The sequence below is a fragment of the Podarcis vaucheri genome (genome assembly GCF_965113315.1).
Source record: "Podarcis vaucheri genome assembly, chromosome: 1".
Taxonomy (NCBI): domain Eukaryota; kingdom Metazoa; phylum Chordata; class Lepidosauria; order Squamata; family Lacertidae; genus Podarcis; species Podarcis vaucheri.
The window spans coordinates 85,416,937-85,428,569 of NC_138759.1; the positions used below are offsets into that span (position 1 = coordinate 85,416,937).

At 42.5% G+C, this 11,633-nt stretch overlaps 1 long non-coding RNA gene across 1 annotated transcript in view; it reads right to left on the reverse strand.

Moving 5' to 3' along the window:
• Positions 1-4,562, reverse strand: part of LOC309526868 — a 117,333-nt gene extending 112,771 nt beyond the window's left edge. Inside the window, exon 1 of the long non-coding RNA XR_014216989.1 lies at positions 4,459-4,562. This is a non-coding gene — a long non-coding RNA (uncharacterized lncRNA). The remainder of the gene's footprint in view (positions 1-4,458) is intronic.
• Positions 4,563-11,633: the final 7,071 nt, after the last annotated feature.

Below are 11,633 nucleotides of genomic sequence, written 5' to 3' on the forward strand. Positions count from 1 at the left end.
AGTTAGCAGCAGGTAGATGTTCAACAGGTGAAGCGCAAGCTAAATGTGTAAATAAGGCTCCTCATACAGGTTGTGCACATCTACTACACAGAAGATTAGCTCATATATGCTTTAAGTATGTAAGCAAGATGCCAGATTTAGCTGAGGGGTGTAACATTAAACCCTGTCCAAATTTTCTGGATTGTTGTGCTTGTAAACATGCTAAGGTTAAGACATGTAACTATCCTAGATCTGATAGAGTAAGCAAGAAACCCTTTGAACTTGTGCACACAGACGTGTGTGGCCCTATGCCAGTCAAATCACTTGGAGGTGCGAGATTTATGCAAATTTTGGTGGATGACTTTTCAAGGGCTAGTTGGGTTTTCTTTCTGAAAGAAAAATCACAAGCAGCTTCCATCCTGATGGATTGGATTGAAGAAGTTGAATGTAAATTTGACACCAGGGTACGTAAAATACAATCAGATCGTGGTGGGGAATATGTGAACCACACGCTGGAGACGTGGTTAAAAAGGAAAGGTATAGTTCATAGACTTACCAATCCCTATTCACCACAGGAGAATGCAGTTGCCGAAAGAAAATTTCGAACATTACAGGAAGCCATTGCTGCTTTGCTGTTTGATTCTGGTCTTCCACAGCGTTTTTGGGCTGAGGCTGCACTGTATGCGAATTATACATTTAACAGAGTGTACAATAGCACAGTAGGCAACACTCCTTACTTCATGCTATTTGGGAAAAAACCAAAAATTGATCATCTAAGAGTTTTTGGATGTCGTGCTTATGTGCTGGTGCCTAGGGCACAACGTAGGAAAGGCGATCCTAGGTCTAAAGAAATGTTTTTCTGTGGTTATCAAGCAAACACAAAAGGTTGGAGATTTGTGAATGTAGAAGGAAATCAAACGAAAATCACAATCAGCAGAAGTGCGGAATTTTGTGAACAGGATGGTTGGAATAAAATTCATGGAAATCCTGACATACTATTTGATGTGGTGAACAGTAGCAATGAAACTCAGGCCCCAGGGCAGGTATTAGTTCCAGAACAGACTGAGAAATTTGAATCTGAGGACAAGGGTGAGAAATCGTCTAGTTCACCCAAATCTGTAAAGTCAGAATCTTCTAGCTGTAAAAGTTCACCTGTACAGCAAGAGAGACGTGTAAAGTCAGAATCAGAAAGTTCTTCAACTACTAGTGACAAACAGGTGACGACTAGTGATTCTGGGTCAGAGGGGGAAACTGAAGGAACATCGCAGGAACTGTTAAGGCGTTCTAAGCGTACCAACAAAGGTAAACCTCCTGAAAGGTACCAAGCTATTAGTGTTTGGGCTGGTTTGGCAAATTGCGAACCTGAAAGTTTTGAGGAGGTTGAGCAATTACCCCAGGAGGAGGCCAGTAGGTGGCGTGAGGCCATGCAAAAGGAGTTGAATTCTATGAAAGAACTGGGTGTGTTTTCCATCACCAAACTGCCAGAAGGTGCCAAGGCAGTAAGTTGTAGGTGGGTGTACAGGATAAAGACAACAGCGATGGGGAAACCAGAGTACAAAGCAAGGCTTGTAGCTCGAGGTTTTACGCAAAGGAAGGGGTTACATTATTCCGAAGTCTATGCACCCACTTCGAGGAGTGAAACCCTACGGGCACTATTAGCAGTTGCTGCTCAGAAAGGGTTCAAAGTGAATCAATTTGATGTCTCTACAGCTTATCTTCATTCAGACTTGGCTGAAGAGCTCTATATGGAGCTACCGCCAGGATTGAAAGTTGGTAAATCAAATCAGGTATGGAAACTACATAAATCTATTTATGGACTCAAGCAATCTGCTCATAATTGGAATGAGTATTTGAATGATGTTTTGGTAGGCATTGGTTTTCGCAGGAGCAAGGCTGACAATTGCTTATATTTCAGAAATTCAGGAGATGCTCAAGAATCTTTGCTTGTTTATGTAGATGACCTGATTTATACTTCAAAGACACAAGAACAAGTAAAAAAACTAGCCAAAGAGTTAAATAAACACTTCAAAGTTAAAAATCTTGGTGATGTGAAGGTCTATCTTGGTGTTCAGATAGATAGGACCAAAAATGGCAGTTTTCTACTGAATCAAAAAGGCAAGATATTACAAATGTTGAAAAAGTTTAACATGACGGAGTGTGCAGGTGTTAGAACACCAATGGAAATGGGTTTTGTAAAAGACAATGAGTTCAAGAATAGTGCTGAATTCAAGCGTGCTGAAATCTTTCAGTCAGCACTGGGAAGCTTACTTCATCTTTCGCAATGGAGTAGACCAGATATTGCTTACGCTGTTAACTTACTCAGCAGAGAAGCTTCGAAACCTAGTGTAAATGCATGGAAAGGAATTCAAAGAGTGTTAAGATATTTACAATACACCAAAGATTTTTGCCTTGAATTATCTTCAGAAGGACAAGCACAGATTACTTGTTGGGCAGATAGTGATTGGGCAAATTTAAAGGATAGAAAATCAGTGTCTGGCTGTGTAGTAAAATTAGGTAACTCTCTGATTGGGTGGAGATCCAAGAAACAGAACCTGATTGCTTTGTCGTCAACAGAAGCTGAGTTCTGTGCCTTATCTGAGTTATGTAGGGATCTAGAATTTTACAAATGCTTGGCACAAGAGATGTATGAAAAGGCCATCACTCCAATCACTGTATGGGGTGATAATCAACCGTGTCTTAAGTTAGCACAAAATGGGCAGTTTAAAGGTCGTACAAAACATTTGGATATCCGCTTTCAAAATGTTTGTCAAACGGTAAAAGCAGGAATTGTTAAATTAAATTACTGTCCCAGTCATGAAAATCAAGCTGATGGTTTTACAAAACCGCTTGGGTTTCAGCGGCATGAAAACTTTTGTGAAGAAATGGGTCTGAAGTAATTTTGTTTTTTGTATTGCCAGCGAGAGGGGGTGTTAGGGTGTGAAACCTAAGACGCTGGCAAGTTAGCAATGTCATGTGACTTTAAGTAGTCAAGCTCGTTAAGTTGTTAAGTTGCTCAGTATATAAAGAGTGTTTGTTTTCTCTGTGTGTGGGGCGTGAAGCAAAAATGTCCGAAAGCTCCGGAGGTGTTTCTGTTATCTGTCTGCAATAAACCTGTCTTTGGAAAGACAGGGCTTCCCTGTGTTGTTATTTCTTTGCTGCTGAGACTCTGAAGCTTGTACTGCAACAAGAATCTCTGCACTGGACTTAATTAATACTCTGCAAAGAGAGCTGTTGCTGGTGGCGCAGCGGAAGCGTTTACTGGACCAGGACACAAACTCTCTTATAAACATATCTGTAATGCAATAGAACTGTCTATGTTCTTTGCCATATTTTTAAACATTTTAGAGAATATATGGATCCACCTTGTATTTGGAGGAGATCGTCAGGTATCCACCCTGATAAAATGAGCATTGAGCTATTAGAAAACACTCCCCAAAAAGAGGCCCTCAAAATTTGCAAAAAAAAGACCAATGCAGCAATGGCGGTAGAGCTGAATGCACGTGTTCCCAAATGAGCCTAAAATGGGTGGGAAATCTGGGGTCCTCCAAATTTCTTTGGACTCTGATGATTTCCTTCATCCACACCCAGCATAGAATCCTTCTGGACCACAATGGTAAGAAGTTTTTTTTTTGGGGGGGGGGACAACATTTTTCTGTGTGGTTATGCTGCTTCGTGAAGTACAAGGTGGTGCTGGGTACTGTTTCCCTAAAATGTGACCTTTGACACTGAATGGTCCCATCTCCTCTCCCATGCTTTTGACATCTACCTGAAGAAGTTAGCTGTAGTTTGGGGGTAGAATGTCATCACAATGCTGATGACACCCAGCTCTTACTTATTGCTTCCACAATTCAATCCTGTGGAGGCACTGCAAATTCTAAACTTTTCATAGTTTTGGAAGAAAATCAATTGAAATGTAATCAAGGTAGGACAGAAGCAATCTTGGTTGGTCATTTTAATGATCTTGGAGGAAGTACACAGACTTTTCTCGACTCTTTGTACAGAAGTGCCCTTATATTCAGAAAGATAGAATATACATTTCTGAAAGAATCTAAAGAACTAGTGTAGCACCCTGCTTGTGGTTAACGCTTAGCTGGAATGAAATATTCAACGCAGCAACAGAGAAATTAAAAAAATAATTTATTTGTCAGACAAATAAATAAGAGGCACAGTGGTATATGGTTACCAAGCTCTGGCCTGGCCTCCTGCCATAATGGCCAGCACTTATATTCCCTTAATCCAGCCCCCTTTGCTCCTCCTGTGGCTGCCTCTGTTCAATCAGCCTGGTTGGATTTCCTATTGGCTGATTGCTATAATTAATTCTAAGAGATACACCCATATCCTTCTGTCCTTATATGGAACACAAAGAGCTATATATTGTTTCATCTATAAATGACAAATAAGTAGTAATATATCTTACATGTGTCTCAACAAGGAATCTTAATTACCAGCTCACCTCTTGTCTTCCTTGCCCTCCAAAACAGATGGTTAATAATTTTAAAATTTTATCTTGAACAGATGTCAGAGACCTTGGGTTCATATTCTCATGCATCATCAATGAAATATCTCCTTTTGGAGGTCTTTAAACAAAGGTCTGACAGCCATTTGTCATGATTGGCGTCTCTTGTCTGACAAGGGGGGCTAAATACAACTATATGAAATCTAGCATTTCTTAAATCCTTTGCATAATTACATTTAAGACAATATATTTAATACATAACATAGGTAGCCTTTTAAAAGGATAAACTTCCTCAAAGTAAAAAGGAAGAAACAGTTTACAGCCTCAAAATAAAATAGGAGAAAAAGCCTCTTCCCCTTTTCCCATGTGCCCTTGGCCTTTTGTCCTGTGGCTCAAGTTTAATGGTTTTATTTTACTCTAGGGTGGTTTGTTTCATACTTCACGTGGTATTAGAAGGATTTATCCGCAGGGCTAGAGGGAGGGTTAAAGAGTTTATCTATCGGGAGAAGCAGCTGAGCTGAGTTTATCCCTGCCCTGGAAATGTGGTCTGTGTTGCTTGCAAGCCCAATAAATAAGGTTGTATCTGTTAATGATCTACCTTTTAGAAATTTTTAAGATAATATTTTAGTTTTATATTATGCTGCTTTGACTGTATACTTGACTTTCTTCAGATAACTTTATTTATGTTTTATAGATTTAATTTGCTGTAAACCGCTTTGAGATTTTTCTTAAAAATATAGAGTGGTATAGAAAATAAATAATTAAGTTAATGGCAACTTCTGAGGCTCTGGATCTTTCTTAATCCTTGGAGATCAGGTTCCCTGATAAACAGTGTATGCTCCAATTAGTATAAAAATATTTGTTCCCATAGGAATGCTTGCAAGAGGAATTTAAGGCACAGTGGCAAAGATATAGTTCTTTTGTTAACCTCAGCGGATGGGGTAGACCTGACCCTGAATGAAATCAGTCACACACTCTTTGCTTACTAGAACGATAACTTAATTGAGGACTTAAAGGTACATGGTAGGTGAATCACTGAGTCACAGAAAGAAAACACTTCTGAAGGTTGGTGGTGGGGCACTTCCAATGTCAAGTGACTTTCTTTGTAGTCATACAGGTAGGTAGTTTCTGATCCCATCAAGTTACATGTGTTCTATCATTATTGCCCTTTTACAGTGCTTCTGACTGGGGATATGAATGGTGGCTTTGTGTGCATGTTTGTCTCTCTCTGTGTGTGGTGCAGACACACATATATATGAAAGAGTGTGTGCATGAGAGAATGGATTGTGTATTTTTAGGGATGGGTGAGTACTGCTTGATGTGTAAATGAGGCATTTGGGTAGTTAGAATGTGAGATGGGGGGAGAGCAGAGTGAACAGTGTATATATGTGAAATGGGAGGACTACAGTGAAGGTATCCGATGGAATCATCCTCCAAAGAAATGTTAATACTGTTCCAGGCAGACCCAATCTCCACATGGTGGGAGATTTTAGGGGTTCCAGCAATTTTTCAGGGTTCGTTTTCCTTGGAATGAAGCTCAGTGAAGACTGTGGTGCATATAGGATATCTAGTTTTATTTAGACACAAACAGTATATAACCTGAGCATAAGATGGAGGGGCTCACAGCATTAACACCCCACCAGATCTTGTTTCTCTATCAGTCCCAGCTTTGGATATAGCAGAGTTCCAGCATGTCTCTGTTTCTCCAGCTTCTAGCCTGCTTCCAGCTCGGTTCACACCCAACCACAAGACTATTGTTTTCCTCTCTAGCAGCTAGGTGAGCACAAGTGAATGAAAGGCCCACCTACTAGTCTGGAAGGCACCATCACCTAGTGGCAGCCTAGCTCATTCGTTTTGGATGCCAAAGAGGATACTTAAGGAGTCAGCTAAAGCCATTCTATTACAAGGAAACTTCTCCGACTAGATCAGCTATCTCCTCTGTTAGATACTAATCCTCACTAGGTACACAGAGCTCCCTGCTGCTTAGTGGCTGTTTCCCACTTTACTTTTCATGGCTGCCTTACTCTGTCTAATGGCAGGGCTGGCTTTAAACCTGACACAAACATAAGTTCTCCCTCAAGCAGAAGATGTGCATGTAGCAGGCCCCTGGTATGCCTGCCCAGTCCTTCCTAGAACAAGGTGACAATTGTAGGCTAAAGCACTAAAATATATAGCTCTGTATGTCTTATTTAGTTATTAAGTTATTAAGAAAAAAATCCCATACAAGTCTACCCTGAAGTATTTCCTACTGAATGCAATGTGGCTTAGTCCCAGGTAAGTAAGCCTAGGATAACAGCTTCAAATAATTATATATATATATATATATATATATATATATATTTGCTTTCGTAGATTTTCACGGGTATAGGAATGCAGGTCCTAATCTACAAAAAACCTGATGGCTCCCTAGGACACACTATCTACCGGAAAAAAACACACACCAACCGCTACTTACATGCACAATCACACCACCACCCTGCACAAATAAACTCCGTAGCCAAGACTCTCATCTCCAGAACCAAACGCCTGGCTGACAAAGACCACTTGACAACTGAGTTACAGAATCTCTCAAATGTGTTAATCGCCAATGGATACCAGAAAAACAGGGTTACGAAGCTAATCCAAAAAGAAACACCCCCCAAAAACCAAGACACAGAAGAAAACAATGGCATGGCCCTCCTTCCTTATATCAAGGGCACTACAGACAAAATCAGCAAAATCCTCCATAAACACAATATCAAAACAGCCTTCTGCACCAACCAAAAAATAGCCAATATCCTCAGAAACCCAAAAGACAAAATCCAGCTGGAAAACCAAGGGGTCTATGAAATACCCTGCAAAGTCTGCCCAGCCACGTACATTGGACAAACAAACAGACGAATAAATGCACGTATCGCAGAACACAAGAATGCCGTCAAAAAAGAAGAAAAAACTTCCTCTCTTTTCCAACACATGAAAGAAACAGGACACGAAATTAATTTTGCAGATTCCAAATTGCTCTTTAACATGGAACATCACCACAAGAGAATAATCATGGAAGCCATCGAGATAGAGAAACACCCTCACAACATGAACAAGCGTGACGACACGTCCCGCCTGCCAGACATCTGGAAATTAGCCCTCCCCACAAAAACCGACACCAGAACCAGAGGCACACAGAACGCCGTCACCAATCAACCACACCAGACCCAAACCCAGACCCTCTCCACAGACATATTACAGACTCCATCCAGCAACCAAACTATAGTGGCACCTCCGGATGCTGCACCCCCCTGCAATCCCTACACAGATCTGGCTGGCACAAGGCACAAAACCATAGCTCGCCCCTATACACGAAGCCAAGCCAGAGCACAACTAAATGCAGCACAGCCATCTTCTCAGAAAAACTCTTCACAAGCTCAAGAGGTCAAGACACGAGAGCTTTAGCAACTAATCTACACTTAATGACCCACCCAGTGATATTCAGAATATCACTCATGAAATCACTCAAGATATCCCCCAAGTAATTAAGGAACAAAAGAAGAAAAGGCACACTAATCTAGGAACTTCCTCTCTGCCCAGAACGTTGGAGGCTATACACCACACCCCTCAACAGTATTTATAGGAACTCAAACACCAGACTCTGCTCTGTTCCAGTAACAAGAAGCCGAAAGCACCAGCCTGAAGATGACGAGTGAGACCTCGTCGAAACGTCGCACAGACACCCTGACTCTTACACGGGAAGACACCCGAAGACACCAAAACCTGCATATATATATATATATATATATATATATATATATATATATATATATGCTTTCGTAGATTTTCACGGGTACAGGAATGCAGGTTTTGGTGTCTTCGGGTGTCTTCCCGTGTAAGAGTCGGGGTGTCTGGGCGACGTTTCGACGAGGTCTCACTCGTCATCTTCAGGCTGGTGCTTTCGGCTTCTTGTTACTGGAACAGAGCAGAATCTGGTGTTTGAGTTCCTATAAATACTGTTGAGGGGTGTGGTGTATAGCCTCTAACGTTATGGGCAGGGAGGAAGTTCCTAGATTAGTGTGCCTTTTCTTCTTTTGTTCCTTAATTACTTGAGGGATATCTTGGGTGATTTCATGAGTGATATTCTGAATACCACTGGGTGGGTCATTAAGTGTAGATTAGTTGCTAAAGCTTTCGTGTCTTGACCTCTTGAGCTTGTGAAGAGTTTTTCTGAGAAGATGGCTGTGCTGCATTTAGTTGTGCTCTGGCTTGGCTTCGTGTATAGGGGCAAGCTGTGATTTTGTGCCTTGTGCCAGCCAGATCTGTGTAGGGATTGCAGGGGGGTGCAGCATCCGGAGGTGCCACTATAGTTTGGCTACTGGATGGAGTCTGTAATATGTCTGTGGAGAGGGTCTGGGTTTGGGTCTGGTGTGGTTGATTGGTGACGGCGTTCTGTGTGCCTCTGGTTCTGGTGTCGGTTTTTGTGGGGAGGGCTAATTTCCAGATGTCTGGCAGGCGGGACGTGTCGTCACGCTTGTTCATGTTGTGAGGGTGTTTCTCTATCTCGATGGCTTCCATGATTATTCTCTTGTGGTGATGTTCCATGTTAAAGAGCAATTTGGAATCTGCAAAATTAATTTCGTGTCCTGTTTCTTTCATGTGTTGGAAAAGAGAGGAAGTTTTTTCTTCTTTTTTGACGGCATTCTTGTGTTCTGCGATACGTGCATTTATTCGTCTGTTTGTTTGTCCAATGTACGTGGCTGGGCAGACTTTGCAGGGTATTTCATAGACCCCTTGGTTTTCCAGCTGGATTTTGTCTTTTGGGTTTCTGAGGATATTGGCTATTTTTTGGTTGGTGCAGAAGGCTGTTTTGATATTGTGTTTATGGAGGATTTTGCTAATTTTGTCTGTAGTGCCCTTGATATAAGGAAGGAGGGCCATGCCATTGTTTTCTTCTGTGTCTTGGTTTTTGGGGGGTGTTTCTTTTTGGATTAGCTTCGTAACCCTGTTTTTCTGGTATCCATTGGCGATTAACACATTTGAGAGATTCTGTAACTCAGTTGTCAAGTGGTCTTTGTCAGCCAGGCGTTTGGTTCTGGAGATGAGAGTCTTGGCTACGGAGTTTATTTGTGCAGGGTGGTGGTGTGATTGTGCATGTAAGTAGCGGTTGGTGTGTGTTTTTTTCCGGTAGATAGTGTGTCCTAGGGAGCCATCAGGTTTTTTGTAGATTAGGACGTCAAGAAAGGGGAGTTGGTTGTTGTCTTCTATTTCCATAGTGAATTGTATTTTGGGGTGTAGGCTGTTGAGATGTGTGAGGAAGCTATCTAGTTTTTCTTTCCCGTGTGGCCAAATTACAAAGGTGTCGTCAACATATCTGAGCCAAAGTTTGGGTTTGTGTTCTGACTTGTCTAAAGCATTGGTTTCAAAGTGTTCCATGTACAAATTTGCGATGACCGGTGAGAGGGGTGATCCCATAGGTGCTCCTTCTATCTGTTTGTATCTTTGTCCATTGTGGATGAAGTACGTGTTGGTTAGGCAGTGGTTGGTCAGGTCCAGGATGTATTTGGGGGGATTGTATTTGTTTTGGATGGCTGTCAAGGCTTCATTAATGGGTACTTGAGTGAAGAGAGATACAACATCGAAGCTCACAAGAAGGTCATCGGGATGTAGGTATTGCTTCTTTATTGTTTCTATGAACTGGAAGGAGTTAGTAACGTGTGAAGCGATGGATTCTGCATAGGGCTGAAGTTGCTTAGCGAGAAATTTAGCGAGATTTTGTAGAGGTGAGCCTATGGAGCTGACTATTGGTCTGAGTGGTGTTCCTTCTTTGTGTATCTTGGGGAGACCGTAGAGTTTGGGGCATCTGGATGATTTTTCTCTGGGGATGATTCTTAGCTGGATTTCTTCACTGATAGGAGAGGCTTTTATTTTGGATTTGGTGGTTTTTTCCAGATAGGTGGTGGGATCTGTTTTTATAGGTTGGTAGGTAGGGTCTTGGAGTAGATTTGATAGTTTTGCTTGGTAGTCCGATGTGTTCATCACAACAGTGGCGTTGCCTTTGTCTGCTGGGAGAATGATTATGTTGTTGTCTTTCCTCAGGTTGGTGAGTGCTTTCTGTTCTTCTTTGTGTAAATTGCTTCTGGGTGGTTTGCTGGAGCAGAGGATGTTGGTGACTTCAAGTCTGATTTTATTGGCTTCATCTGGGTCGATTTTGGTCAGGCTAGCTTCGACTCCGCATATGATGTTTTCCGTGGGGATGCGTCTCGGGGCGACTGCAAAGTTGAAACCTTTGGAGAGTACTTTGGTTTCAGTTGGGGTGAGGATCCTGTCTGATATGTTATGTACTGTTTGTTTCATGGGTTGTTGTGGAGGGTGGCTGGGCTTCTGGCGTTTCTCTAGTTTGTAGAGTTTGTTGGTGTGTCTGTCTGTCTTATGTGAGGTCTCAGTTTCAGCTCTCCAGACGGCTATTGGCAAACGGAGAGGCCAATAGTGCCTTGAGTGCCAAGGAAAACAAACATGGAGTCCAGGCACGCTTCCCTGCGCAGCTCTGCTGCCTGTCCGTGCTGATCCAAAAATCCTTCCGGCCTCTGTCTCTTGCCGTTAGCAGAGTAAACACAGCGGTGAAGCAAATGCAGCATGTGGGTAGTAATCCAGACACACAGGCGTTTCTTATCTTGTTATCTTGTTAGCCTTTAATCTTGAAGTAAACCAGATCTTACATCTGTCCGGGTGACAAAGCACACATCTTGCACCCTCTCTTCGCTAAAAGCGAAACCAGACTGCAACTCTCAGAGTCAGACCACTCCCAAAGAGTTTCTAACCACGCCTCAGGTAAGAGACGTCACCACAGAACTCCTTAACCCTGTGAGTTCTGAAACCAGTAACACCCCCTCTCGTCTCGAACCCAGAGGGAAACTGTGAACCCCTATTTACAGACCTCTTTGAGTTCAACTCACCTCCCATTGCCTTTTGCCTCCCACTGGCATCTATCCCAGGCACCTGTTGAACCCCTTCAACATTCCCAGAATCACACTGTGCGACACTTTCCCACGCACCCGTGACCTGAAACCCCTCTGACCCACTTGGGCCAGCAGTTGTGTCTTCTCCGTCAGACTTTTCCCCCTCTGACTTGACAACCCGTCCGTGAGCTTTCTCCATTACGCTTACCGGAGATGAAGCCTCACACCTGGACAGTCCTTTCACAACCCTTGTAGATGCCCAAACCTGCCCTGACCCC